Source organism: Arachis ipaensis, chromosome B2, assembly GCF_059453495.1.
Source record: "Arachis ipaensis isolate K30076 ecotype BB chromosome B2, ASM5945349v1, whole genome shotgun sequence".
Lineage (NCBI taxonomy): Eukaryota > Viridiplantae > Streptophyta > Magnoliopsida > Fabales > Fabaceae > Arachis > Arachis ipaensis.
The window spans coordinates 63,032,795-63,060,048 of record NC_142437.1 but is presented as its reverse complement, the minus strand read 5'-3'; the positions used below and the strand labels follow the sequence as shown (position 1 = coordinate 63,060,048).

The 27,254-nt window shown below is 39.6% G+C and overlaps 3 non-coding genes across 3 annotated transcripts; 2 read left to right on the top strand and 1 right to left on the bottom strand.

Moving 5' to 3' along the window:
• Positions 1-2,939: 2,939 nt before the first annotated feature.
• LOC148574122 (small nucleolar RNA R71) lies at positions 2,940-3,047 on the top strand. Its single transcript, XR_015906181.1, has one exon. It is a non-coding gene; the product is annotated as a small nucleolar RNA R71 (small nucleolar RNA).
• Positions 3,048-13,854: 10,807 nt separating this feature from the next.
• LOC148574121 (small nucleolar RNA R71) lies at positions 13,855-13,962 on the bottom strand. The gene has a single exon (XR_015905942.1). It is a non-coding gene; the product is annotated as a small nucleolar RNA R71 (small nucleolar RNA).
• Positions 13,963-25,757: 11,795 nt separating this feature from the next.
• LOC148574120 (small nucleolar RNA R71) lies at positions 25,758-25,864 on the top strand. Its single transcript, XR_015906227.1, has one exon. It is a non-coding gene; the product is annotated as a small nucleolar RNA R71 (small nucleolar RNA).
• Positions 25,865-27,254: the final 1,390 nt, after the last annotated feature.

Genomic DNA, 27,254 nt, shown 5'->3' with positions numbered 1-27,254 from the left:
CAAAACTCATGTACTTCTTGTTCTTTTGATTTAAAACATTTTTTTTTAAGAGATGTGATGGATTCATAGGACATTTATAACTTTAAGACATAGTTACTACTACTAATGATCATGTAATGAAGACACAAACATAGATAAGCACATAACATAGAAAATGAAAAACAGAGAAAGTAAGAACAAGGAATGAGTCCACCTTAGTGATGTCCTTGAGCTCTTCTATGTCACTTCCTTGTCTTTGCTGCTCCTCCTTCATTGCTTTTAGATCTTCTCTGATTTCATGAAGGATGATGGAGTGCTCTTGATGTTCCACCCTTAGTTGCTTCCAATAATTGTGTGGAAGAAAATGTATCCCCTGAGGTATCTCAGGGATCTCTTGATTTGCAGTCAAATGTTCTACCACTGAGCTATAGACCCTTGATGGAAGCTTTTGTCTTCCCTTTCCTCTTTCTAGAGGTTTCTCTGGCCTTAGGTGCCATCAATGGTTATGAAAAAAAAAACAAAAAAGCTCTGCTTTTACCACACCAAACTTAGAATGTTGCTCGCCCTCGAGCAAAAGAAGAAAGAATAGAAGAAGAAGAAGATATGGAGGAGATGGATGGCTGTGTGTATTCGGCCATATGGGTGGGATTGGGTGGGAGAGAGATGTTGAATTTTGAAGGTAAGTGGGTGTGAGTGGTAAATGGAAGACAGAAGGGATGAGTGTTTATTGGGAATAGAGGATGATTGAGAAGAGAGAAGAGAGTGAGTGAAGGTAGGTGGGGATCCTGTGGGGTCCACAGATCCTGAGGTGATCCTGTGAGGTCCACAGATCTTGAGGTGTCAAGGCATTTACATCCCTACACCAATTTAGGCATGCAAAATGCCCTTGCACACAACTCTGGGCGTTCAGCGCCAGGTTGGTGCCCATTTTGGGCGTTCAACGCCCATTTGCTGCCATTTCTGGCGTTGAACGCCAGAACCATGCTTGTTCTGGGTGTTCAGTGCCAGGATGCTCCCATTCTGGGCGTTCAGCGCCAGAACTATGCTCTGTTCTGGCGTTTGAACGCCAGACAGATGCTCCTCCAGGGTGTGATTTTTCTTCTGCTGTTTTTGATTCCTTTTTTGAATTTTTTTGTTTATTTTGTGACTCCACATGATCATGAACCTAAGAAAACATGAAAAACAATAAAAATAAGAATTAGATAAACATTGGGTTGCCTCCCAACAAGCGCTTCTTTAATGTCAATAGCTTGACAGTGGGCTCTCATGGAGCCTCATAGATGTGCAGAGCTTTGTTGAGACTCTCCAACACCAAACTTAGAGTTTGGATATGGGAGTTCAACACCAAACTTAGAGTTTGGTTGTGGCCTCCCAACACCAAACTTAGAGTTTGACTGTGGGGGCTCTGGTTGACTCTGCTTGGAGAGAAGCTTTTGCTGCTTCTTCCCCATGGTTGCAGAGGGAGATCCTTGAGTTTTAAACACAAGGGAGTTCTCATTACATTGAAGGAATATTTCACCTCTGTCAACATCAATCACAGCTCTTGCTGTGGCAAGGAAAGGTCTTCCTAGGATGATGGATTCATCCTCTTCCTTTCCAGTATCCAGGACTATGAAATCAGCAGGGATGTAAAGGCCTTCAACCTTTACTAACACGTCCTCTACTTGTCCATAAGCCTGTTTTCTAGAGCTGTCTGCCATCTCTAATGAGATTTTAGCAGCTTGCACCCCATAGATTCCCAGTTTCTCTATTACAGAGAGGGGCATGAGGTTTATTCCTGAACTAAGGTCACACAGAGCCTTAAAGACCATGGTGCCTATGGTGCAGGGTATTATGAACTTTCCAGGATCCTGTCTCTTCTGAGGCACTGTCAGTTAATCCAGATCACTTAGTTCATTGATGAACAAGGGAGGTTCAACTTCCCAAGTATCAATGCCAAATAGTTTGGCATTCAGCTTCATGATTGCACCAAGGAACTTGGTAGCTTGCTCTTCAGTAACATCCTCATTCTCTTCAGAAGAGGGATACTCATCAGAGCTCATGAAGGGCATAAGGAGGTTCAATGGAATCTATATGGTCTCTAGATGAGCCTCAGAATCCTTTGGTTCCTCAGAGGGAAGCTCCTTATTGACCACTGGACGTCCCAGGAGGTCTTCCTCCTTGGGATTCACGTCCTCTCCTCTCCTCACAGGTTCGGCCATGGCGCTTATGTCAATGGCCTTGCACTCTCCTTTTGGATTCTCTTCTGTATTGCTTGGGAGAGTACTAGGAGGGATTTCAGTGATCCTTTTACTCAGCTGGCCCACTTGTGCTTCCAGATTTCTAATGGAAGATCTTGTTTCATTCATGAAACTTACAGTGGCCTTAGATAGATCAGAGACTAAGTTTGCTAAATTAGAAGCATTTTGTTCAGAGTTCTCTGTCTGTTGCTGAGTTGATGATGGAAAAGGCTTGCTATTGCTAAACCTGTTTCTTCCACCATTATTAAAGCCTTGTTGGGGCTTTTGATCCTTCCATGAGAAATTTGGATGATTTCTCCATGTTGAGTTATAGGTGTTTCCATAAGGTTCACCTAAGTAATTTACCTCTGCTATTGCAGGGTTCTCAGGATCATAGGCTTCTTCTTCAGAAGATGCCTCTTGAGTACTGTTGGATGCAGCTTGCACTCCATGCAGACTCTGATAGATCATATTGACTTGCTGAGTCAATATTTTATTCTGAGCCAATATGGCATTCAGAGTATCAACTTCAAGAACTCCCTTCTTCATAGGCGTCCCATTATTCACATGATTCCTTTCAGAAGTGTACATGAACTGGTTATTAGCAACCATGTCAATGAGTTCTTGAGCTTCTGCAGGCGTTTTCTTTAGGTGAATGGATCCACCTGCAGAAGTGTCCAGTGACATCTTTGATAGCTCAGATAAACCATCATAGAATATATCCAGGATGGTCCATTCTGAAAGCATGTCAGAAGGACACTTTTTGGTCAACTGTTTGTATCTTTCCCAAGCTTCATAGAGGGATTCACCTTCTTTCTGTCTGAAGGTTTGAACATCCGCTCTAAGCTTGCTCAGCTTTTGAGGAGGAAAGTACTTGGCTAAGAAAGCCGTGACCAGCTTATCCCAAGAGTTCAGGCTATCTTTGGGTTGAGAATCCAACCATAATCTAGCTCTGTCTCTTATAGCAAAAGGGAAAAGCATGAGCCTATAGACTTCAGGATCTACTCCATTAGTCTTAACAGTATCACATATCTGCAAGAATTCAGTTAAGAACTGAAAAGGATCTTCAGATGGAAGTCCATGAAACTTGCAGTTCTGCTGCATCAGAGAAACTAACTGAGGTTTCAGCTCAAAGTTGTTTGCTCCAATGGCAGGAATGGAGATGCTTCTTCCATGTAAATTGGAATTAGGTGCAGTAAAGTCACCAAGCATTCTCCTTGCATTGTTGTTGGGTTCGGCTGCCATTTCCTTTACTTGTTCGAAATTTTCAATCAAGTTGTCTCTGGATTGTTGTAATTTAGCTTCTCTTAATTTTCTCTTCAGAGTCCTTTCAGGTTCTGGATCAGCTTCAACAAGAATACCTTTTTCTCTGTCCCTACTCATAAGAAAGAGAAGAGAACAAGAAAAGAAGAGGAATCCTCTATGTCACAGTAAAGAGGTTCCCTATTGTTAGTAGAAAAAAAAGAAGAAGAAATTCGAACACAGATAGAAGAGGGGGTTCGAATTTGGTGATGATGTGAGGAAGAGATGTTAGTAGATGAATAAATAAATAAATTAAGATGAGAGAGAAGGAGGGAATTTTCGAAAATTAATTTTGAAAAGGAGTTAGTGATTTTTGAAAATAGTTTTTGAAAAATGTTTAGTATATTTTTTTTTTCGAAAATTTTTGAAATCAAAAATAAAAATAAAAATAATTAGTTAATTAAAAAGAAATTTTTGAAAAAGAGGGAAGATATTTTCGAAAATTAGAGAGAGAGAGTTAGTTAGGTAGTTTTGAAAAAGTTAAGAATCAAACAAAAAGTTAGTTAGTTAGTTGAAACAAATTTTTAAAAGATAAGAGGTTAGGAAGTTAGAAAAGATATTTTGAAAAGATATTTTTGAAAAAGATAAGATAAGAAGATATTTTTGAAAAGATATGATAGAAATTAGTTTTGAAAAAGATTTGATTTTTAAAATCTCAATTAATGACTTGATTCATAAGAAATCACAAGATATGATTCTAGAACTTAAAGTTTGAATCTTTCTTAACAAGCAAGTAACAAACTTCAAATTTTTCAATCAAAACATTAATTGATTATGTTATTTTCAAAAATTATGATATAAAATAAGAAAAAGGTTTTTGAAAATTATTTTTTTGGAATTTTCGAAAATAACCATGAATTTTGAAAAAGATTTGAATTTTGAAAAAGATTTTGAAAAAGATAAGATTTTCAAATTGAAAATTTGATTTGACTCATGAGAAACAATTTGATTTTAAAAATTTTTGAAAAAGTCAACTCAAATTTTCGAATTTGATGAGAGAAAAAGGGAAAGATATTTTTTTGATTTTTTTTTAATTTTTATGAAAACATGAAAATTATGCAATGCATGAAATTTTTAGATCAAAACAATGAATGCATGCAAGAATGCTATGAATGTCAAGATGAACACCAAGAACACTATGAAGATTATGATGAACATCAAGAACATATTTTTGAAAAATTTTTAATGCAAAGAAAACATGCAAGACACCAAACTTAGAATTTTTTAATGCTTAGACATTAAGAATTCAAGAATGCATATGATAAACATGAAAAGACACAAAACAAAAATTCATCAAGATCAAACAAGAAGACTTACCAAGAACAACTTGAAGATCATGAAGAACACCATGAATGCATGAATTTTCGAAAAATGCAAGATGCACATGCAATTGACACCAAACTTATAACATGACTCAAGACTCAAACAAGAAACACAAAATATATATTTTTTTTATGATTTTATGATTTTTTTGTATTTTTATTTTAATTTTTTCGAAAATATTTGGGAAAAAGGAAGTAATGAATTCATAGTCCTCAATCAAAATCCTGGGAATTGGACATGGTTTAATAGCCAGCCAATCTAAACCATGTTACATGAAACACTAGAATTCATTCTTAAAAATGTTGAAGAAAAATATATTTTTGAAAACATTTTTTTTTAAAATTTTTTTTTTCGAAAACAAAGGAGAAAATTTTGAAAGATTTCTGAAAAAAATTTTGAAAAGAAAACAAAAAGAAAATTACCTAATCTGAGCAACAAGATGAACCGTCAGTTGTCCAAACTCAAACAATCCCCGGCAACGGCGCCAAAAACTTGGTGCACGAAATTGTGTTCCATGTTCTTTGTACTTGTGTGAGAGTAACAATATATAATTGTATTGAATCCTCATTGTGCCTCTATGTGTGGACACAACTCCGTTCAACTGACCAGCAAGTGCACTGGGTCGTCCAAGTAATACCTTACGTGAGTAAGGGTCGAATCCCACGGAGATTGTTGGTATGAAGCAAGCTATGGTCACCTTGTAAATCTCAGTCAGGCAGATATAGAATGATAATGGAGTTTTCGAATTTAAATAATAAAATAGGGATAGAGATACTTATGTAATTCATTGGTGAGAATTTCAGATAAGGGAATGGAGATGCTTTTCGTTCCTCTGAACCTCTGCTTTCCTGCTATCTTCATCCAATCAGTCTTACTCCTTTCCATGGCTGGCTGTATGTGATTCATCACCACTGTCAATGGCTACTTTCGGTCATCTCTCGGGAAAATGATCCAATGCCCTGTCACGGCACGGCTAATCGTCTGGAGGCATCACCCTTGTCAATGGCTTCATCTTATCCTCTCAGTGAATAATATGCTCACGCACCCTGTCACGGCACGGCTATTCATCTGTCGGTTCTCGATCATGCTGGAATAGGATTTACTATCCTTTTGCGTCTGTCACTAACGCCCTGCAATCGCGAGTTAGGAGCTCGTCACAGTCATTCAATCATTGAATCCTACTCGGAATACCACAGACAAGGTTTAGACCTTCCGGATTCTCTTGAATGCCGCCATCATTCTAGCTTACGCCACGAAGATTCTGGTTAGGAGATCTAAGAGATATTCATTCTAGCTTATTTCATGTAGAACGGAAGTGTTTGTCAGGCACGCGTTCATAAGGGAGAAGGATGATGAGCGTCACACATAATCATCACCTTCATCACGTTCTTGGGTGCGAATGGATATCTTAGAAGCGAAATAAGAAGAATTGAATAAAAAACAGTAGTACTTTGCATTAATCTTTGAGGAACAGCAGAGCTCCACACCTTAATCTATGGAGTGTAGAAACTCTACCGTATGAAAATACATAAGTGAAGGTCCAGGCATGGCCGAGATGGCCAGCCCCCAAAACGTGATCAAAGGATCATAAGGTAATCCAAAGATGTCTAATACAATAGTAAGAGGTCCTATTTATAATAAACTAGCTACTAGGGTTTACATGAGTAAGTAATTGATGCATAAATCCACTTCCGGGGCCCACTTGGTGTGTGTTTGGGCTGATCTTGAGTGTTACACGTGCAGAGGCCATTTGTGGAGTTGAACGCCAGTTTTTGTGCCAGTTTGGGCGTTCAACTCTGGTTTTGGATCCTTTTCTGGCGCTGGACGCCAGATTTGGGCAGAAGGCTGGCGTTGAACGCCAGTTTACGTCGTCTATGCTTGGCCAAAGTATGGACTATTATATATTGCTGGAAAGCCCTGGATGTCTACTTTCCAACGCAATTGGAAGCGCGCCATTTCGAGTTCTGTAGCTCCAGAAAATCCACTTTGAGTGCAGGGAGGTCAGAATCCAACAGCATCAGCAGTCCTTTTTCAACCTCTGAATCTGATTTCTGCTCAAGTCCCTCAATTTCAGCCAGAAAATTCCTGAAATTACAGAAAAACACACAAACTCATAGTAAAGTCCCGAAATGTGAATTTAACATAAAATCTATTAAAAACATCCCTAAAAGTAACTAGATTCTACTAAAAACATACTAAAAACAATGCCAAAAAGCGTATAAATTATCCGCTCATCATTGTTCATAGCTCTAGAAAATGAAAACAAAGATGGAGAATACATCATAGAACTAGAAATTGTAGAGCAAGTAAAATACAGAGAGTAGTTCCCTTTTTCCCCTCTTTTGGAACTCCTTCAACAATTCAAAGCTACTCCTATATATACTACTTCTCTCAGCTTCTAGTTGGCTCTTCAAGTCTTGGGCCTTTGGATCTTGAGTTTGAAGCAGTTCTCTTCTTCATTTGGGCTTGGCTTTACTTGCAGAGAGAAAATGTGAAGTGGGCAGAGACCTTAGCTCAGGACGTTAGGGGTGTTAACGTTTAGTGAAAATATAAGTTCGAGAACGTTAGTGACAATCAACTTTCTCACTAACGTTACTAAGTAAAAGCCACGTTAACTTCAACGTTAGTGGCATAAACGTTGCCACTAACGTTGCCTCTAAGTCCTTCGCACACGTTATTGAGACTTAACATTTCCAATAACTTTGAAAAGCTCCCTTTGTTCCCACGTTAGAGCCCACGTTAACTTAATTAACGTGGCTCTTTTAACGTGGGCTTGCAATCCTTCGAGAACGTTAGTGACACTCAACATTGTCACTAACGTTCCAAGGTGCCCCTATGCCTCATGTTAGAGTCCACGTTAACTAGGTTAACGTGGCTTCTAACGTGGCCATGTTTAGCCATCCCCAACGTTAGTGACAATGTTGAGTGTCACTAACGTTGGCCATTCTTTCACTCATCAACGTTAGCTTCCACATTAACTAAGTTAACGTGGAAGTTAACGTGGCTCCTTGGGGGTTGTGTGGTTGCTTCCAACGTTAGTGACAATGTTGGGTGTCACTAATGGTGTCGACCATGCTTGCTTCTTACGTTAGCTCCCACGTTAACCAAGTTAACGTGGGAGTTAACGTGGTATGTTTCTCCTTAGGCCAACGTTAGTGACAATGTTGAATGTCACTAACGTTGGTGTTCCTCCCCCTTTCTAACGTTAGAGGCCACGTTAACTAAGTTAACGTGGACTCTAACGTGGCCACTTATGAGCATTTGCCAACGTTAGTGACAATGTTAAGTGTCACTAACGTTGGCTCAACTTCCCTTCTCCACGTTAGAGTTCACATTAACTTAGTTAACGTGACTCTTAACGTGGTCAATGATGGCTTTGAGAGTGTTATTGGCAATCACTTTTCTCATTAACTTTGCAAGTTACCTCCCATTCCTTGCTTACTTTGGTCCTGAAATCAAGCAATAGAGCGCGTTAAAGTTCTAGTCCAAGTCATGGGCAATGCAACATACAATTTGTCACTAAACTTATGCAAAATCCTCATGAAATAATGTAAAATGCACAATGTATGCTTGAATCAAGGTGTAAGTGAATATCTACCCAAAACTAGCTTATTTCCTAAGGAAATGCATGAAACTAACCTAAAAACAGTAAAGAAAAGGTCAGTGAAATTGGCCAAGATGCCCTGGCATCACAACACCAAACTTAAAGCTTGCTTGTCCCTAAGCAAGTACTGGAACAAGAGAATGATGAATGGAATGCCAAGAGCAATGAGTCATTCTTATGGAAGTCATATCACTGATTTTATGGTGGTTTCATGCATAGCAACTTAGGTTCATTCCTGGCTTTCAGACCTTTATCATGTCTTAAAACACTCACTTTGCTTACATCCCATGAGACTTTTATTCATTGATCCCTTTATTGTCATTTCAGAGCTTATTGGTGTTCTTAGGCTAAGTGCTCTGTAAGGGGCAACTTTTTAAGATAAGCTTTCAGCCAACACTCCCGAACCAGTTGGTTCAAGGTGCTAGGTGTTGAAGCACCCCTAAGGACTTACTTGCTCAAGTCTCTCCCCCATACATACACACCACATGCACATAGTTCATTTATTTTCCTTCATGAGACCTTGGTGTCCGGCACCTCTTATGGTTACTAAATGCTCTGTGGTGAGGGTTACTCTTGATAATGGACTTTCAGCTGATAATCCCAGGTTAGTTAACCCAAGTTACCAGGTGATAAAGCACCCCTAAGAGCTTATTCATCCAAGTAGATCCCTCACACAAGAACACCACAGACACATATCTTAAGATCAAAACCATTGGTGCCTAGCCTTATTGCCTACTCTTTTTCTTTTGTTTTTCCACTTTCATTATTATTTTCTCTTTCTCTTATTAGGATCTTGTCATATACTTTATCTCATGAGTATATTCAAAGCAAAGTATTCAGGCCAGATAGTTGTCATCCCTCCTTATGGTTGAACCAACTTAGCTAACTTATGATCATACCACAAACTCATGAATGTACTCCATAGTATGAACTCTACTCTGGTCTTTTTAAACATAAACATTCTCTCTTTATTTGATTTAAAGGGACAAGCATACAAGTAAGTAAAGTAGGGATGCAGTGACATAAAGACTAGTGCACATAGACCTATTCAGAACTTAAAAGACAGAATTTAAAAAGGGTTCAACTATGAGTAACTACAAATCAAAAGTGCATTCAGACTTCCAACTTTCAACAATTCTGAGTACAATGGAATTAAGTAACAATATAACCTTCGGGTGATGATTTCTGGTTGCCCTCTCTCTTTGTCATCATCCTAATTTTTGCTGCCTCGCTTCTTTGGGTGGAGGTGCACCATTTCCTCATAAGATTCCTGCAAGGTTACTGGAAGTTACTTGTTCCCAAAGCACTTGAGACATAGTTAGCTTGCATGTATGTGATGAGCGGATAATTTATACGTTTTTTGGCATTGTTTTTAGTATGTTTTTAGTAGAATCTGGTTACTTTTAGGGATGTTTTCATTATTTTTTATGTTAAATTCACATTTCTGGACTTTACTATGAGTTTGTGTGTTTTTCTGTGATTTCAGGTATTTTCTGGCTGAAATTGAGGGACTTGAGCAAAAATCAGATTCAGAGGTTGAAGAAGAACTGCTGATGCTGTTGGATTCTGACCTCCATGCACTCAAAGTGAAATTTCTGGAGCTACAGAACTCAAATGGCGTGCTTCCAATTGCGTTGGAAAGTAGACATCCAGGGCTTTCCAGCAATGTATAATAGTCCATACTTTGCTCATGTTTAGACGACGCAAACTGGCGTTCAACGCCAGTTCTCTGCCCAATTCTGGCGTCCAGCGCCAGAAACAAGTTGCAAAGTGGAGTTCAACGCCCAAAATGGCACAAAAGCTGGCGTTCAACTCCAAGATTGACCTCTACATGTTTAACATTCAAGCTCAGCCCAAGCACACACCAAGTGGGCCCCAGAAGTGGATTTATGCATCAATTACTTACTTCTGTAAACCCTAGTAACTAGTTTATTATAAATAAGACTTTTTACTATTGTATTAGACATCTTGGAATCTTTTGAACCATCTTTGGACACCTGGTTCTTAGATCAGAGGGGCTGGCCATTCGGCCATGCCTGGACCTTTCACTTATGTATTTTCAAACGGTAGAGTTTCTACACTCCATAGATTAAGGTGTGGAGCTCTGCTGTTCCCAAAGATTAATGCAAAGTACTACTGTTTTCTATTCAATTCATCTTATTTTGCTTCTAAGATATTCATTCGCACTTCAACCTGAATGTGATGAACTTGACAATCATCATCATTCCCTATGAACGCGTGCCTGACAACCACTTTCGTTCTACATTAGATTGAATGAGTATCTCTTAGATCTCTTAATCAGAATCTTCGTGGTATAAGCTAGATTGATGGCGGCATTCATGAGAGTCCGGAAAGTCTAAACCTTGTCTGTGGTATTCCGAGTAGGACTCTGGGATTGAATGACTGTGACGAACTCCAAACTCGCGAGTGCTGGGCGTAGTGACAGACGCAAAAGGATAGTAAATTCTATTCCAGTATGATCGAGAACCTCCAAGATGATTAGCCATGCAGTGACAGCGCATCGGACCATTTTCACAGAGAGGAATAGGATGCAACCATCGACAAGGGTGATGCCTCCAGACGATTAGCCGTGCTGTGACAGAGCATTTGGACCATTTTCCCGAGAGGATTGAAAGTAGCCATTGGCACCGGTGACATCCTTACACAAAGCCAGCCATAGAAAGGAGTAAGACTAATTGGATGAAGACAGCAGGAAAGCAGAGGTTCAGAGGAATGAATGCATCTCCATACGCTTATCTGAAATTCTCACCAATGATTTACATAAGTATTTCTATCCTTATTTTAGTATTAATTTCGAAAACTCCATAACTATTTTATATCCGCCTGACTGAGATTTACAAGGTGACCATAGTTTGCTTCATACCAACAATCTCCGTGGGATCGACCCTTACTCACGTAAGGTTTATTACTTGGACGACCCAGTGCACTTGCTGGTTAGTTATGCGAAGTTGTGAAGATATGTTTAGACCATGGTTCTGTGCATCCGTTTTTGGTGCCACCGCCAGGGAATCAATTTCGAACAATAATTCACAACCTGAGTAACAATTTCGTATACCAAGTTTTTGGCGCCATTGCCGGGGATTGTTTGAGTTTGGACAACTGACGGTTCATCTTGTTGCTCAGATTAGGTAATTTTCTTTTTGTTTTGTTTTCAAAAATCTTTCAAAAATTTCTCCTTTGTTTTCGAAAAAAATTTCAAAATAAAAATGTTTTCAAAAATATATTTTTTTTCAGAATTTTTAAGAATGAATTCTAGTGTTTCATGAAGCATGTTGAAGCCTGGTTGACTGTAGGGAATGTTAGGCGTGTCATGTCTGAGTTACATACTAAAGCTTGGCTGGCTATTAAGCCATGCCTGACCCTTTGATTGGAGCTTTAGACTAAAGAGCATAAGATTCCTGGAATTCATATTAAAAATTTTGGAATCCTTATTTTTCTTTTGCAAAATGATTTTCGAAAAATTAAAAGAAAATACAAAAAAATCATAAAATCATAAAAATCATAAATATTTTGAGTTTCTTGTTTGAGTCTTGAGTCAATTTTTAAGTTTGGTGTCAATTGCATATTCATCTTGCATTTTTCGAAAAATTCATGCATTCATAGTGTTCTTCATGATCTTCAAGTTGTTCTTGGTAAGTCTTCTTGTTTGATCTTGATGTGTTCATGTTTTGTGTCTTTTCTTGTTTTTCATATGCATTCTTGAATTATTAGTGCCTAAGCATTAAAGATTTCTAAGTTCGGTGTCTTGCATGTTTTCTTTGCATATAAAAATTTTCAAAAATATATTCTTGGTGTTCATCTTGACATTCAAAGTGTTCTTGGTGTTCATCTTAACACTCATAGCATTCTTGCATGCATTCATTGTTTTGATCCATAACTTTCATGCATTGCATCATTTTTCTTGTTTTCTCTCTCATCATTAAAAATTCAAAAATAAAAAAAATATATCTTCCCCTTTTGCTCTCATCAAATTCGAAAATTTGAGTTGACTTTTTCAAAAATTTTTAAAATCAAGTGTTTCTTATGAGTCAAATCAAATTTTCAATTTGAAAATCTTATCTTTTTCAAAATCTTTTTCAAAAAAAAAAATCAAATCTTTTTCAATTTTTTTAGTTATTTTCGAAAATTTCAAAAATATTTTTCAAAAATCTTTTTCTTAATTTTACATCATATTTTCGAAAATAACATCATCAATTAATGTTTTGATTCAAAAATTTCAAGTTTGTTACTTACTTGTTAAGAAAGATTCAAACTTTAAGTTCTAGAATCATATCTTGTGATTTCTTGTGAATCAAGTCAGTAATTGAGATTTTAAAAATCAAATCTTTTTCAAAAACTAATTTCTATCATATCTTTTCAAAAATATCTTCTTATCTTACCTTTTTCAAAAAAGTGATTGCAAAAATATCTTTTCTAACTTCCTAACTTCTTATCTTTTCAAAATTTGTTTCAGCTGACTAACTAACTTTTTGTTTGTTTCTTACCTTTTTCAAAACTACCTAACTAACTCTCTCTCTCTAATTTTCGAAAAAAATCTTCCCTCTTTTTCAAAATTTCTTTTTAATTAGACTAATTATTTTATTTTTTATTTGAATTTTCGAAAAACTACTAACCTTTTTCAAAAACTATTTTTGAAAATCACTAACTCTTTTTCAAAAATTATTTTCGAAAATTCTCTCCTCCTCTCATCCCCTTCTATTTATTTATTCATCTACTAACACTTCCCTTCATCTCACATCTCTGCTCCTATCATCACCTTTGTGTTTGGATTCTTTACTCTTCTTCACCCCTATTCCTTTTCTTCTTCTACTAACAATAAGGAACCTCTTTACTATGACATAGAGGATTCCTCTTCTTTTCTTGTTCTCTTCTCTTTCTTATGAGAAGGAATAAGGAAAAAGGCATTCTTGTTGAAGCTGATCCAGAACCTGAAAGGACTCTGAAGAGGAAACTAAGAGAAGCTAAATTACAACAATCCAGAGACAACCTTATTGAAAATTTCGAACAAGTAAAGGAGATGGCAGCCGAAAATAATAATAATGCAAGGAGGATGCTTGGTGACTTTACTGCACCTAATTCCAATTTACATGGAAGAAGCATCTCCATTCCTGCCATTGGAGCAAACAATTTTGAGCTGAAACCTCAGCTAGTTTCTCTGATGTAGCAGAACTGCAAGTTTCATGGACTTCCAATCCTTTTCAGTTTTTAACTGAATTCTTGCAGATATGTGATACTGCTAAGACTAATGGAGTAGATCCTGAAGTCTACAGGCTCATGCTTTTCCCTTTTGCTGTAAGAGACAGAGCTAGAGTATGGTTGGACTCTCAACCTAAGGATAGCCTGAACTCTTGGGATAAGCTGGTCAAGGCTTTCTTAGCCAAGTTCTTTCCTCCTCAAAAGCTGAGTAAGCTGAGAGTGGATGTTCAAACCTTCAGATAGAAAGAAGGTGAATCCCTCTATGAAGCTTGGGAGAGATACAAAGGACTGACCAAAAAGTGTCCTTCTGACATGCTTTCAGAATGGACCATCCTGGATATATTCTATGATGGTCTGTCTGAGTTATCCAAGATGTCATTGGATACTTCTGCAGGTGGATCCATTCACCTAAAGAAAATGCCTGCAGAAGCTCAAGAACTCATTGACATGGTTGCTAATAACCAGTTCATGTACACTTCTGAGAGGAATCCTATAAGTAATGGGACGCCTCAGAAGAAGGGAGTTCTTGAAATTGATACTCTGAATGCCATATTGGCTCAGAACAAAATATTGACTCAGCAAGTCAATATGATCTCTCAGAGTCTGAATGGAATGCAAGCTGCATCCAACAGTACTCAAGAGGCACCTTCTGAAGAAGAGGCCTATGATCCAAAAAACCCTGCAATAGCAGAGGTGAATTACTTAGGTGAACTTTATGGAAACACCTATAATCCATCATGGAGAAATCATCCAAATCTCTCATGGAAGGATCAAAGGCCTCAACAAGGCTTTAATAATGGTGGAAGAAACAAGTTTAACAATAATAAACCTTTTCCATCATCCACTCAGCAACAGACAGAGAACTCTGAACAAAATACCTCTAATTTAACAAACTTAGTCTTTGATTTATCCAAGGCCACTGTTAGTTTCATGAATGAAACAAGGTCTTCCATTAGAAATTTGGAAGCACAAGTGGGCCAGCTGAGTAAAAGGATCACTGAAATCCCTCCTAGCACTCTCCCAAGCAATACAGAAGAGAATCCAAAAGGAGAGTGCAAGGCCATTGACATAAGCACCATGGCCGAACCTGTAAGGGAAGGAGAGGACGTGAATCCCAAGGAGGAAGACCTCCTGGGACGTCCAGTGATCAATAAGGAGCTTCCCTCTGAGGAACCAAAGGACTCTGAGGCTCATCTAGAGACCATAGAGATTCCATTGAACCTCCTTATGCCATTCATGAGCTCTGATGAGTATTCCTCTTCTGAAGAGAATGAGGATGTTACTGAAGAGCAAGCTACCAAGTTCCTTGGTGCAATCATGAAGCTAAATGCCAAATTATTTGGTATTGAGACTTGGGAAGATGAACCTCCCTTGTTCACCAATGAACTAAGTGATCTGGATCAACTGACATTACCTCAGAAGAGACAGGATCCTGGAAAGTTCATAATACCTTGTACCATAGGCACCATGATCTTTAAGGCTCTGTGTGACCTTGGTTCAGGAATAAACCTCATGCCCCTCTCTGTTATAGAGAAACTGGGAATCTATGGGGTGCAAGCTGCTAAAATCTCATTAGAGATGGCAGATAATTCAAGAAAACAGGCTTATGGACAAGTAGAGGATGTGTTAGTAAAGGTTGAAGGCCTTTACATCCCTGCTGATTTCATAGTCCTAGATACTGGGAAGGATGAGGATGAATTCATCATCCTTGGAAGACCCTTCCTAGCCACAGCAAGAGCTGTGATTGATGTGGACAGAGGAGAATTGATCCTTCAATTAAATGAGGACAACCTTGTGTTTAAAACTCAAGGATCTCTCTCTGTACCGATGGAGAGGAAGCATAGAAAGCTTCTCTCAAAGCAGAGTCAAACAAAGCCCCCACAGTCAAACTCTAAGTTTGGTGTTGGGAGGCCACAACCAAACTCTAAGTTTGGTGTCGAACCCCCATATCCAAACTCTAAGTTTGGTGTTGGGAGGTCTCAACAAAGCTCTGCACATCTGTGAGGCTCCATGAGAGCCCACTGTCAAGCTATTGACATTAAAGAAGCGCTTGTTGGGAGGCAACCCAATGTTTATTTATCTAATTTTCATTGTTTTTCATGTTTTCTTAGGTTCATGATCATGTAGAGTCACAAAATAAACGAAAAATTTAGAAACAGAATCAAAAACAGCGGAAGAAAAATCACACCCTGGAGGAAGCACCTGCCTGCCGTTCAGCGCCAGAACAGAGCATGGTTCTGGTGCTGAACGCCCAAAATGGGCAGTATCTGGGCGTTGAACGCCCAAAATGGGCATCATCTGGGCGCTGAACGCCAGAATTGCACCCTGGAGAGGAGCTGGCGCTGAACGCCCAGAACAAGCATGGTTCTGGCGTTCAACGCCAGAAATGAGCAACAAATGGGCGTTGAATGCCCAAAATGGGCACCAACCTGGCGCTGAACGCCTAGAGTTATGTGCAAGGGCATTTTACATGCCTAATTTGGTGCAAGGTTGTAAATCCTTGAACACCTCAGGATCTGTGGACCCCACAGGATCATCTCAGGATCTGTGGACCCCAGAAGATCCCCACCTACCTCCACTCACTCTCTTCTCTCTTCTCAATCATCCTCTATTCCCAATAAACACTCTTCCCCAAAACCCTTCACCTATCACCTCCATCTCTCTTCCCTATTAACCCTTCACCACTCACATCCACCCACTCTTCCCCATAAACCTACCCAATAAACTCCACCTACCTTCAAAATTCAAATCAATTTCCCACCTAAAACCACCCATATGGCCGAACCTTAACCCCCCCTCCCTTCCCTATATAAAGCCTTCCATTCTTCCTCATTTTCACACAACACAACCCTCTCTTCTCTTCTTGGCCGAAACACACCTCCCCCCTCTTCTCCATCTTTTCTTCCTCTTTTTCATCTAATTCTTTATTTTCTTGCTCGAGGGCGAGCAATATTCTAAGTTTGGTGTGGTAAAAGCATAAGCTTTTTGTTTTTCCATTACCATTGATGGCACCTAAGACCGGAGAATCCTCTAGAAAAGGGAAAGGGAAGACAAAAACTTCCACCTCCGAGTCATGGGAGATGGAAAGATTCATCTCCAAAGCTCATCAAGACCACTTCTATGATGTTGTGGCCAAGAAGAAGGTGATCCCCGAGGTCCCTTTCAAAGTCAAAAGAAATGAGTATCCGGAGATCCGACATGAAATTCAAAGAAGAGGTTGGGAAATTCTAACAAATCCCATCCAACAAGTCGGCATCCTAATGGTTCAAGAGTTCTATGCCAATGCATGGATCACCAAGAACCATGATCAAAGTAAGAACCCGGATCCAAAGAACTATGTTACAATGGTTCGGGGGAAATACTTGGATTTTAGTCTGGAAAATGTGAGGTTGGCGTTTAACTTGCCTATGATGCAAGGAGATGAACGCCCCTACATTAGAAGGGTCAACTTTAATCAAAGGTTGGACCAAGTCCTCATGGACATATGTGTGGAAGGAGCTCAATGGAAGATTGACTCCAAAGGCAAGCCGGTTCAACTAAGAAGATTGGACCTCAAGCCTGTGGCTAGAGGATGGTTGGAGTTCATCCAACGCTCCATCATCCCCACTAGCAACCGATCTGAAGTTACTGTGGATCGGGCCATCATGATCCATAGCATCATGATTGGAGAAGAAGTAGAAGTTCATGAAGTCATCTCCCTTGAATTCTACAAAATAGCCGAAAAGTCCTCTCCTGGGGCAAGGCTAGCTTTTCCTCATCTTATCTGCCATCTATGTTACTCAGCTGGAGCTTCCATAGAAGGAGACATTCACATTGAGGAAGCGAAGCCCATCACTAAGAAAAAGATGGAGCAAGCAAGAGAGCCCATTCATGGAGCTCAAGAGGCGCAGGAAGCTCATCACCATGAGATCCCGGAGATGCCTCATATGCATTTTCCTCCACAAAACTATTGGGAGCAAATCAACACCTCCCTAGGAGAATTAAGTTCCAACATGGGACAACTAAGGGTGGAACATCAAGAGCACTCCATCATCCTTCATGAAATAAGAGAAGATCAAAAAGCAATGAGGGAGGAGCAACAAAGACAAGGAAGAGACATAGAAGAGCTCAAGGACATTATTGGTTCCTCAAGAAGAAAACGCCACCATCACTAAGGTGGATTCATTCCTTGTTCTTACATTCTCTGTTTTTCATTTTCTATGTTAAGTGCTTATCTATGTTTGTGTCTTCATTACATGATCATTAGTAGTTAGTAACTTTATCTTAAAGTTAAGAATGTCCTATGAATCCATCACCTCTCTTAAAATGAAAAATGTTTTAATTCAAAAGGACAAGAAGTACATGAGTTTCAAATTTATCCTTGAACTTAGTTTAATTATATTGATGTGGTGACAATGCTTCTTATTTTCTGAATGAATGCTTGAACAGTGCATATGTCTTTTGAAGTTGTTGTTTATGAATGTTAAATATGTTGGCTCTTGAAAGAATGATGACAAGGAGACATGTTATTTGATAATCTGAAAAATCATAAAAATGATTCTTGAAGCAAGAAAAAGCAGCAAAGAACAAAGCTTGCAGAAAAAAAAATAGCGAAAAAAAAATAGAAAGAAAAAGAAAAAGCAAGCAGAAAAAGTCAAAAGCTCTTAAAACCAAGAGGCAAGAGCAAAAAGCCAATAACCCTTAAAACCAAAAGGCAAGGGCAAATAAAAAGGATCCCAAGGCTTTGAGCATCAGTGGATAGGAGGGCCTAAAGGAATAAAATCCTGGTCTAAGCGGCTAAACCAAGCTGTCCCTAACCATGTGCTTGTGGCGTGAAGGTGTCAAGTGAAAACTTGAGACTGAGCGGTTAAAGTCAAGGTCCAAAGCAAAAAAAGAGTGTGCTTAAGAACCCTGGATACCTCTATTTGGGGACTTTGGCAAAGCTGAGTCACAATCTGAAAAGGTTCACCCAATTATGTGTCTGTGGCATTTATGTATCCGGTGGTAATATTGGAAAACAAAGTGCTTAGGGCCACGGCCAAGACTCATAAAATAGTTGTGTTCAAAAATCATCATACTGAACTAGGAGAATCAATAACACTATCTGAACTCTGAGTTCCTATAGATGCCAATCATTCTGAACTTCAATGGATAAAGTGAGATGCCAAAACTATTCCAGAGGCAAAAAGCTATAAGTCCCGCTCATTTAATTGCAGCTATGTTTCATTGATAGTTTGGAATTTATAGTATATTCTCTTCTTTTTATCCTATTTGATTTTCAGTTGCTTGGGGATAAGCAATAATTTAAGTTTGGTGTTGTGATGAGCGGATAATTTATACGCTTTTTGGCATTGTTTTTAGTATCTTTTTAGTAGAATCTGGTTACTTTTAGGGATGTTTTCATTGGTTTTTATGTTAAATTCACATTTCTGGACTTTACTATGAGTTTGTGTGTTTTTCTATGATTTCAGGTATTCTCTGGCTGAAATTGAGGGACTTGAGCAAAAATCAGATTCAAAGGTTGAAGAAGGACTGCTGATGCTGTTGGATTCTGACCTCCATGCACTCAAAGTAGATTTTCTGGAGCTATAGAACTAAAAATGGCGCGCTTCTAATTGTGTTGGAAAGTAGACATCCAGGGATTTCCAGCAATGTATAATAGTCCATATTTGCCCAAGTTTAGATGACGCAAACTGGCGTTCAACGCCAGCTCTCTGCCTAATTCTGGCGTCCAGCGCCAGAAACAAGTAGCAAAGTGGAGTTCAACGCCCAAAATGGCACAAAACCTGGCGTTCAACTCCAAGATTGACCTCTACACGTTTAACATTCAAGCTCAGCCCAAGCACACACCAAGTGGGCCCCGGAAGTGAATTTATGCATCAATTACTTACTTCTGTAAACCCTAGTAACTAGTTTATTATAAATAGGACTTTTTACTATTGTATTAGACATCTTGGAATCTTTTGAACCATCTTTGGACACCTGGTTCTTAGATCAGAGGGGCTGGACATTCGGCCATGCCTGGACCTTTCACTTTTGTATTTTCAAACGGTAGAGTTTCTACACTCCATAGATTAAGGTGTGGAGCTCTACTGTTCCTCAAAGATTAATGCAAAGTACTACTGTTTTCTATTCAATTCATCTTATTTCGCTTCTAAGATATTCATTCGCACTTCAACCTGAATGTGATGAACGTGACAATCATCATCATTCCCTATGAACGCGTGCTTGATAACCACTTCCGTTCTACATTAGATTGAATGAGTATCTCTTAGATCTCTTAATCAGAATCTTCGTGGTATAAGCTAGATTGATGGCGGCATTCATGAGAGTCCGGAAAGTCTAAACCTTGTCCGTGGTATTCCGAGTAGGACTCTGGGATTGAATGACTGTGACGAACTCCAAACTCACGAGTGCTGGGCGTAGTGACAGACGTAAAAGGATAGTAAATTCTATTCCAGTATGATCGAGAACCTCCAAGATGATTAGCCATGCAGTGATAGCGCATCGGACCATTTTCACAGAGAGGAATAGGATGCAACCATCGACAAGGTTGATGCCTCCAGACGATTAGCCGTGCTGCGACAGAGCATTTGGACCATTTTCCCGAGAGGATTGAAAGTAGCCATTGGCACCGGTGACATCCTTACACAAAGCCAGCCATAGAAAGGAGTAAGACTGATTGGATGAAGACAGCAGGAAAGCAGAGGTTCAGAGGAATGAATGCATCTCCATACGCTTATCTGAAATTCTCACCAATGATTTACATAAGTATTTCTATCCTTATTTTAGTATTAATTTCGAAAACTCCATAACTATTTTATATCCGCCTGACTGAGATTTACAAGGTGACCATAGTTTGCTTCATACCAACAATCTCCGTGGGATCGACCCTTACTCACGTAAGGTTTATTACTTGGACGACCCAGTGCACTTGCTGGTTAGTTATGCGAAGTTGTGAAGATATGTTTAGACCATGGTTCTGTGCATCCGTTTTTGGTGCCACTGCCAGGGAATCAATTTCAAACAATAATTCACAACCTGAGTAACAATTTTGCATACCAGTATGCTGGTGCTTTTTGAACTCAATTTGGTGTGTGAACACCAAACTTAGTCCATTGCCCAGTGCAAACATTGCACATATGCAGAGAACCCCATATCTTGTTGTCAACAAAGCAATGATCACCTATAATCTAACTACATCTAAGTGGTTTCTCTTGATTGGATGGAGCTAGCAATGTTCTTTTGGAGTGGAGTGTAATTCTAACCAATGTCCTTTGGCGGAACACCAAACTTAGAATTACACCATCACTCTTGGATTGTTCTGGTGTGGAACACCAAACTTAGCTCCTTACAATACAGGGGAAAATGACTTGTGATTTTTTTATTGAAATAAAGATGAAAGTGAAACTACCTAAGGTTGGGTTGCCTCCCAACAGAGCGCTCTTTTATCGTCGCTAGCTCGACGAGTCCTTAATTACTTGAGATGGTACTTTACCCTGGGGTTTTCCCCCACGTTGCCCAGATAATGCTTGAGTCTTTGTCCATTCACTGTAAAAGTCCTCTCTGAACCTTCATCCGTGATTTTGATGTGGCCATATGGTGATACTTTCGTAACCATGAAAGGTCCGGACCACCTTGACTTGAGTTTTCCTGGGAACAGCCTTAATTTAGAATTGTAAAGGAGTACTCGCTGCCCCTTTTCGAAACTCCTGGGCGCAAGATGCATGTCATGTTTTCTCTTTGCCTTTTCTTTATACATCTTAGTGTTTTCATAGGCTTGTGACCTGAATTCCTCCATCTCTTGCAGTTGTAAGATCCTTTTTGCACCAGCAGCAATGCTGTCAAAATTTAGTATCTTGATAGCCCAGAGAGCTTTGTGTTCCAGCTCCAGTGGTAAATGACAAGCCTTCCCATAGACCAGTTGATATGGAGACATTCCACGTGGAGTTTTGAATGCTGTTCTGTATGCCCAAAGAGCATCATCCAGCTTCTTCGACCAATCCTTTCTAGATGCACCCACAGTCTTTTCCAGGATCCTCTTCAGCTCTCTGTTGGATATCTCAGTTTGCCCACTTGTTTGAGGATGGTAAGGTGTGGCTACTTTGTATTTTACCCCATATAGTAGGAGGAGAGCTTCTAGTGGTTTGTTACAAAAGTGGCTCCATCCATCACTGATGAGGGCTCTTGGGACTCCAAACCGGCTAAAGATATTCTTCCTGAGGAAGTTCATGACTACCTTGTTATCATTAGTTGGGGTTGCAATAGCCTCTACCCACTTGGAAACATAATCCACTGCTACCAGGATGTACTTGTTTGCATATGAGGTTGGGAATGGTCCCATGAAATATATTCCCCACACATCAAACAGTTCCAGTTCCAAGATGAAATTTTGTGGCATGGCGTTTCTTTTGGGCAGGTTTCCAGATCTTTGGCATTCATTGCAGCTTTTTACTAGTTCCTTGGCATCCTTGAAAAGGGTGGGCCAAAAGAATCCGCTTTGTAACACCTTTGCTGCAGTTCTGTCCCCTCCAAAGTGCCCGCCATAACATGAACCGTGGCAATTCCACAGGACTTCTCTTCCTTCTTCTTCGGAAACACATCTTCTAAGGATTCCATCTGAACATTTCTTGAAGAGATATGGCTCGTCCCAGACAAAGTATTTTGCATCATTCATGAGCTTCCTTTTTTGATGTTTATTGATCCCTGGAGGTAATGCCCCAGTTGCGTTGAAATTTGCAATATCTGCAAACCATGGTGCTTTGTGAACTGTCATTAACTGCTCATCAGGGAAGAGCTCGTTCACATTTGTATCATTTCCTCCACCTTGATCATGAGGGATTCTGGATAGGTGATCTGCCACCTTGTTCTCCACTCCTTTCTTGTCTCTGATTTCAATATCAAATTCCTGCAACAATAAGATCCACCTTATTAGTCTTGGCTTTGATTCTTGGTTGGCAAACAAATATTTAAGTGCTGTGTGATCTGTAAAGACAATCACTTTAGCACAAATGAGGTATGATCTAAATTTGTCAAATGCAAAAACTATTGCTAGCAACTCCTTTTCAGTAGTGGTATAATTTCTTTGAGTTTCATTAAGGACTTTGCTAGCATAGTATATCACACAAACTAAGTTATCTTTCCTTTGTCCTAACACTGCCCCAACTGCAAAATCAGATGCATCACACATCAATTCAAATGGTAGGTTCCAATCAGGTGGGGAAATGATAGGAGCAGAGGATAACCTCATTTTCAAATGTGCAAATGCTAGCATGCATGTTTCATCAAAGATAAATGGTGTATCAGATACAAGGAGATTGCTTAAGGGCTTGGCTATCTTTGAAAAATCTGTAATGAACCTTCTGTAAAAACCAGCATGCCCTAAAAAACTCCTAATTGCCTTGACATCACTGGGTGGGGGTAGTTTTTCAATAAGTTCTACTTTAGCTCTATCAACCTCAATGCCTTGGTGAGAGACCTTGTGACCAAGGACTATTCCTCCTGTCACCATGAAGTGGCATTTTTCCCAGTTCAAGACTAAATTGGTCTCTTGGCATCTTTTCAATACCAAGGCGAGGTGATGTAGGCAACTAGGAAAGGAATCTCCGAATACCGAGAAATCATCCATAAAAACTTCAATGAATTTTTCTATCATATCTGAAAAGATAGAAAGCATGCAGCGTTGGAAAGTTGCAGGTGCATTACATAGCCCAAATGGCATGCGCCTATAGGAAAACACTCCATACGGACAAGTAAATGAGGTTTTCTCTTGGTCTCTTGGATCAACCACTATTTGGTTATATCCTGAATAACCGTCGAGAAAATAATAATATGCGTGCCCTGCAAGTCTCTCCAACATCTGATCCATGAATGGAAGGGGAAAATGGTCTTTTCGTGTAGCCTCATTGAGTTTTCTGTAGTCTATGCACATCTGCCATCCTGTGACGGTCCTTGTAGGTATGAGTTCATTCTTCTCATTGGTAACCACAGTGATTCCTCCCTTCTTGGGCACAATATGTATGGGGCTAACCCAAGGGCTGTCCGAAATTGGGTATATGACCCCTCCTTGCCAAAGCTTCATAACCTCTTTCTGTACCACTTCCTTCATGATTGGGTTCAGCCTTCTTTGGGATTGAATGGATGGCTTAGCATCATCTTCCAACAGTATTTTATGCATGCATATGGCTGAACTGATTCCCTTCAAGTCAGCAAGGGTCCATCCAATGGCATCCTTATGCTCCCGTAGCACCTTGAGTAGCTCGTCCTCTTGATCTTGACTGAGGGATGAATTTATGATCACTGGGTAGTTTTTATTTTCTCCTAGATATGCATATTTGAGAGTGGGTGGCAGTGCTTTGAGTTCAAGTTTGGGTACTTCTGACTTTTCGTTCCCATCCTTTGGTGCATCTGGTATATGTATTTCTGCTGTGGCCACCTCTTCACTTAATTCAGATTCTTCCTCCACCAATCTCTCGTCCTCTTCAGGTTCTTCTTCTTTAAAATTCTCCTGCACTTCATCCTCAAGTGCATCTAACCTCATGCATTCCCCCAATTGTTCTGGTGGGTAACTCATGGCCTTGAACACATTGAATGTCATCTTTTCATTGTGTAATCTCAGGGTGAGGTCACCCTTCTGAACATCAATGACAGCTCCAGCAGTGGCCAAGAATGGCCTTCCCAAGATGATGGAGGTCTTGGCGTCCTCCTGCATGTCCAGCACCACAAAATCTGCTGGAAATATGAAATCTCCCACTTTTACCAGCAGATCCTCTACTATCCCGTGAGGGAATTTGAACGATCGGTCTGCCAGTTGTAGGGCCATTTTTGTTGGTTTAGCCTCCTCAATTTTCATCTTTCTCATCATAGCTACTGACATCAAATTGATGCTGGCCCCTAAGTCACAAAGAGCCTTCTCTACTGTGATTTCTCCTATAATACAAGGGATCTGAAAACTCCCAGGATCCTTCAGTTTCTGGGGTAGTTTATGCTGAATGATAGCACTACACTCTTCGGTTAGTATCACAGTCTCATTGTTCTTCCAGCTTCTCTTCTTAGTCATTAGCTCCTTCAAAAACTTGGCATAGAGTGGCATTTGTTCTATGGCTTCAGCAAAAGGTATGTTGATTTGTAGTTTCTTGAAGATTTCCAAAAATCTCAAGAACTGGTTGTCATCTTCCTTTTTCTTCAATAGCTGGGGATATGGAGCTCTTGAGATGTTCAGTTATGGCATCCCTTTTTCTTTCTGCAGACTTGGCGTGGGAGGTTGAACTCCATCTTGCTCTTGTCTCTTTTCATTTGAGCCTTCTTCTTGTGATTTTTGGGGTAGTTCCTTCAGTTCCTTCCTACTCCTAAGTGTGATAGCTTCACACTCCTCCCTTTTGCTTGAATTGGCATCATAGCAAAGTTTGTGGTTAGGAAGCTGCTTAAATAGATAGCTGATTTGTGTTTCCAGTTTCTTGATGGCAGCATTTTGATTCTGCATGTTTGACTGCACTTCCTCTCTGAATGCTTTACTGTTTTGAATGTCTTTGCATACTCCTTCAATTAAGGTTTCGATCTTAGAGAGCTTGTCATCAATTGATGGGTGATTCAGAGCAGATGTGCTGTTTTGGTCTTGATAGGCGTGTGGAGAAGTGTTGTTGTGGGGGTTGTAATGTCTCTGGTCTTGGTTTTGATCTTGCTCACTTCCCCACCCAAAGTTTGGGTGATTTCTCCACCCAGGATTGTAGGTCTTGGAGTATGGATCATAGTTTTTCCTTGGTGAATTCCCAATGTAGTTGGCTTACTCCTGACTACCCTCTGCTTCTTCATTCACTCCTTCTTGGGTTGTTGATGAAGTTGAGATTGCTGTTACTTGGTTCCTCTCCATCTTCTTGGTGAGGTCAGCCAGCTACTGGGTAATGAGCTTGTTTTGGGCCAACAGAGCATCTACATTGTTTAGCTCCATTACTCCTCTTGTGTTCCCTCTTTCGGAAGCATAGAAGTAGTCGTTCTCTGCTACTGTTTCAATAACATCTATGGCTTCCTCAATAGTCTTCTTCTAGTTCAAAGATCCTCCGGATGAATGGTCTACGGCCTTCTTTGACTCATAAGAGAGCCCTTCATAGAAAATGTGCAGCTGCACCCATTCGTTGAACATATCTGGTGGGCACCTCCATGTTAGGTCTTTAAACCTCTCCCATGCTTCATATAGAGTCTCACCATCTTGTTGCCTGAAATTTTGGACCTCAGCTCTCAGCCTATTGATTCGTTGAGGAGGGTAAAATCTTGCTAAGAATTTGTTCACCACGTCTTCCCAAGTTGTCAAGCTTTCCCTTGGGAAAGATTCCAGCCACTTGGCTGCTTTGTCCCTAAGTGAGAATGGAAACAAGAGCAGTCTATAGGTTTCAGGATGAACACCATTAGACTTCACTGTGTCACATATTCTCAAGAAGGTGGTCAAATGTTGATTGGGGTCTTTGATGGGATATTTTCGTAGAGAAACGAATTTCTCAAAAACACCCAAATCTAACCGGCAAGTGCACCGGGTCGCATCAAGTAATAATAACTCACGGGAGTGAGGTCGATCCCACAGGGATTGAAGGATTGAGCAATTTTTAGTTTAGTGGTTGATTTAGTCAAGCGAATCAAGATTTGGTTGAGTGATTTGTGATTTGCAGAAATTAAATTGCATGGAAAGTAAAGGGAATGGGTAAATTTCATGAAATTAAAGAGAGCAAGAAATTAAAGTGCTGAATCTTAAAGAACAAGAAATTAAATGGCAGAAACTTAGAATGCAAGAAATGTAAATTGCGGAATCTTAAAGTGCAAGAAATGTAAACGGCTGGAATTGTAAAGGGAATTGGGGATTGGATTTGCAGAATTTAAATAAGGAAAAGTAAATTGCATCAAACAGAAAAGTAAAAGAGTGTTTGGGTTGAATCGGATCTGAAGCAAAACAAGTAAATGAACATGAAAAGCAAAAACAGAATGTAAATTGGAATTTCAGATCTCAGGGGTCCAGAGACTAGAAAACCAGGTCTAGATCTCACTACCTTCCTTGATCCAACAAGAACAATTGCAAGGGAAAAGTAAATTGCAAAGAAAGTAGATGAAGAACAATTAACCGAAACTGAAATTCAATTAAGCAGTAAATAAACAGAGAGATCCAAGGATGAGATTGAAACAGAATTTCTTCAATTCTTCAACCCAAGATCCAAGACAGTTGTAATTGAAATTGAAAGCAATAAAACTCAGAGGAAGAGAATGGAATTCTCCTTCCCCGAAACTAAGAAATTAAAGATCACTCAATATCCAAAGCTCTCCGAAAACTATTATGAAAACTCAAAAGGAAAGCTCTCTTAAGAACTTGAATTCTATCCTATTTATACACTTTCTTCAAATGATCTTCAAGCCTTGAGTTGGGCCTTTGCTCTTGGTTGAATTGGGTTGAGAGAGGCCTTGGTTGATTGCTCTTGGAGTTTGGAGAGGAACCAAAGTGAACCAAGTGAACCGGGTTGGAGTTTTGCAAAAGTTTGAGTAAAAGTTTGACCAAAAGTTTGAGGCAAACTTTTGGTCCAACTTTTCATATCAGCCCCCATATTTTGCTGATACCAACGTTGGTGCAAAAGTTAGTGGTCTAACTTTTGCTC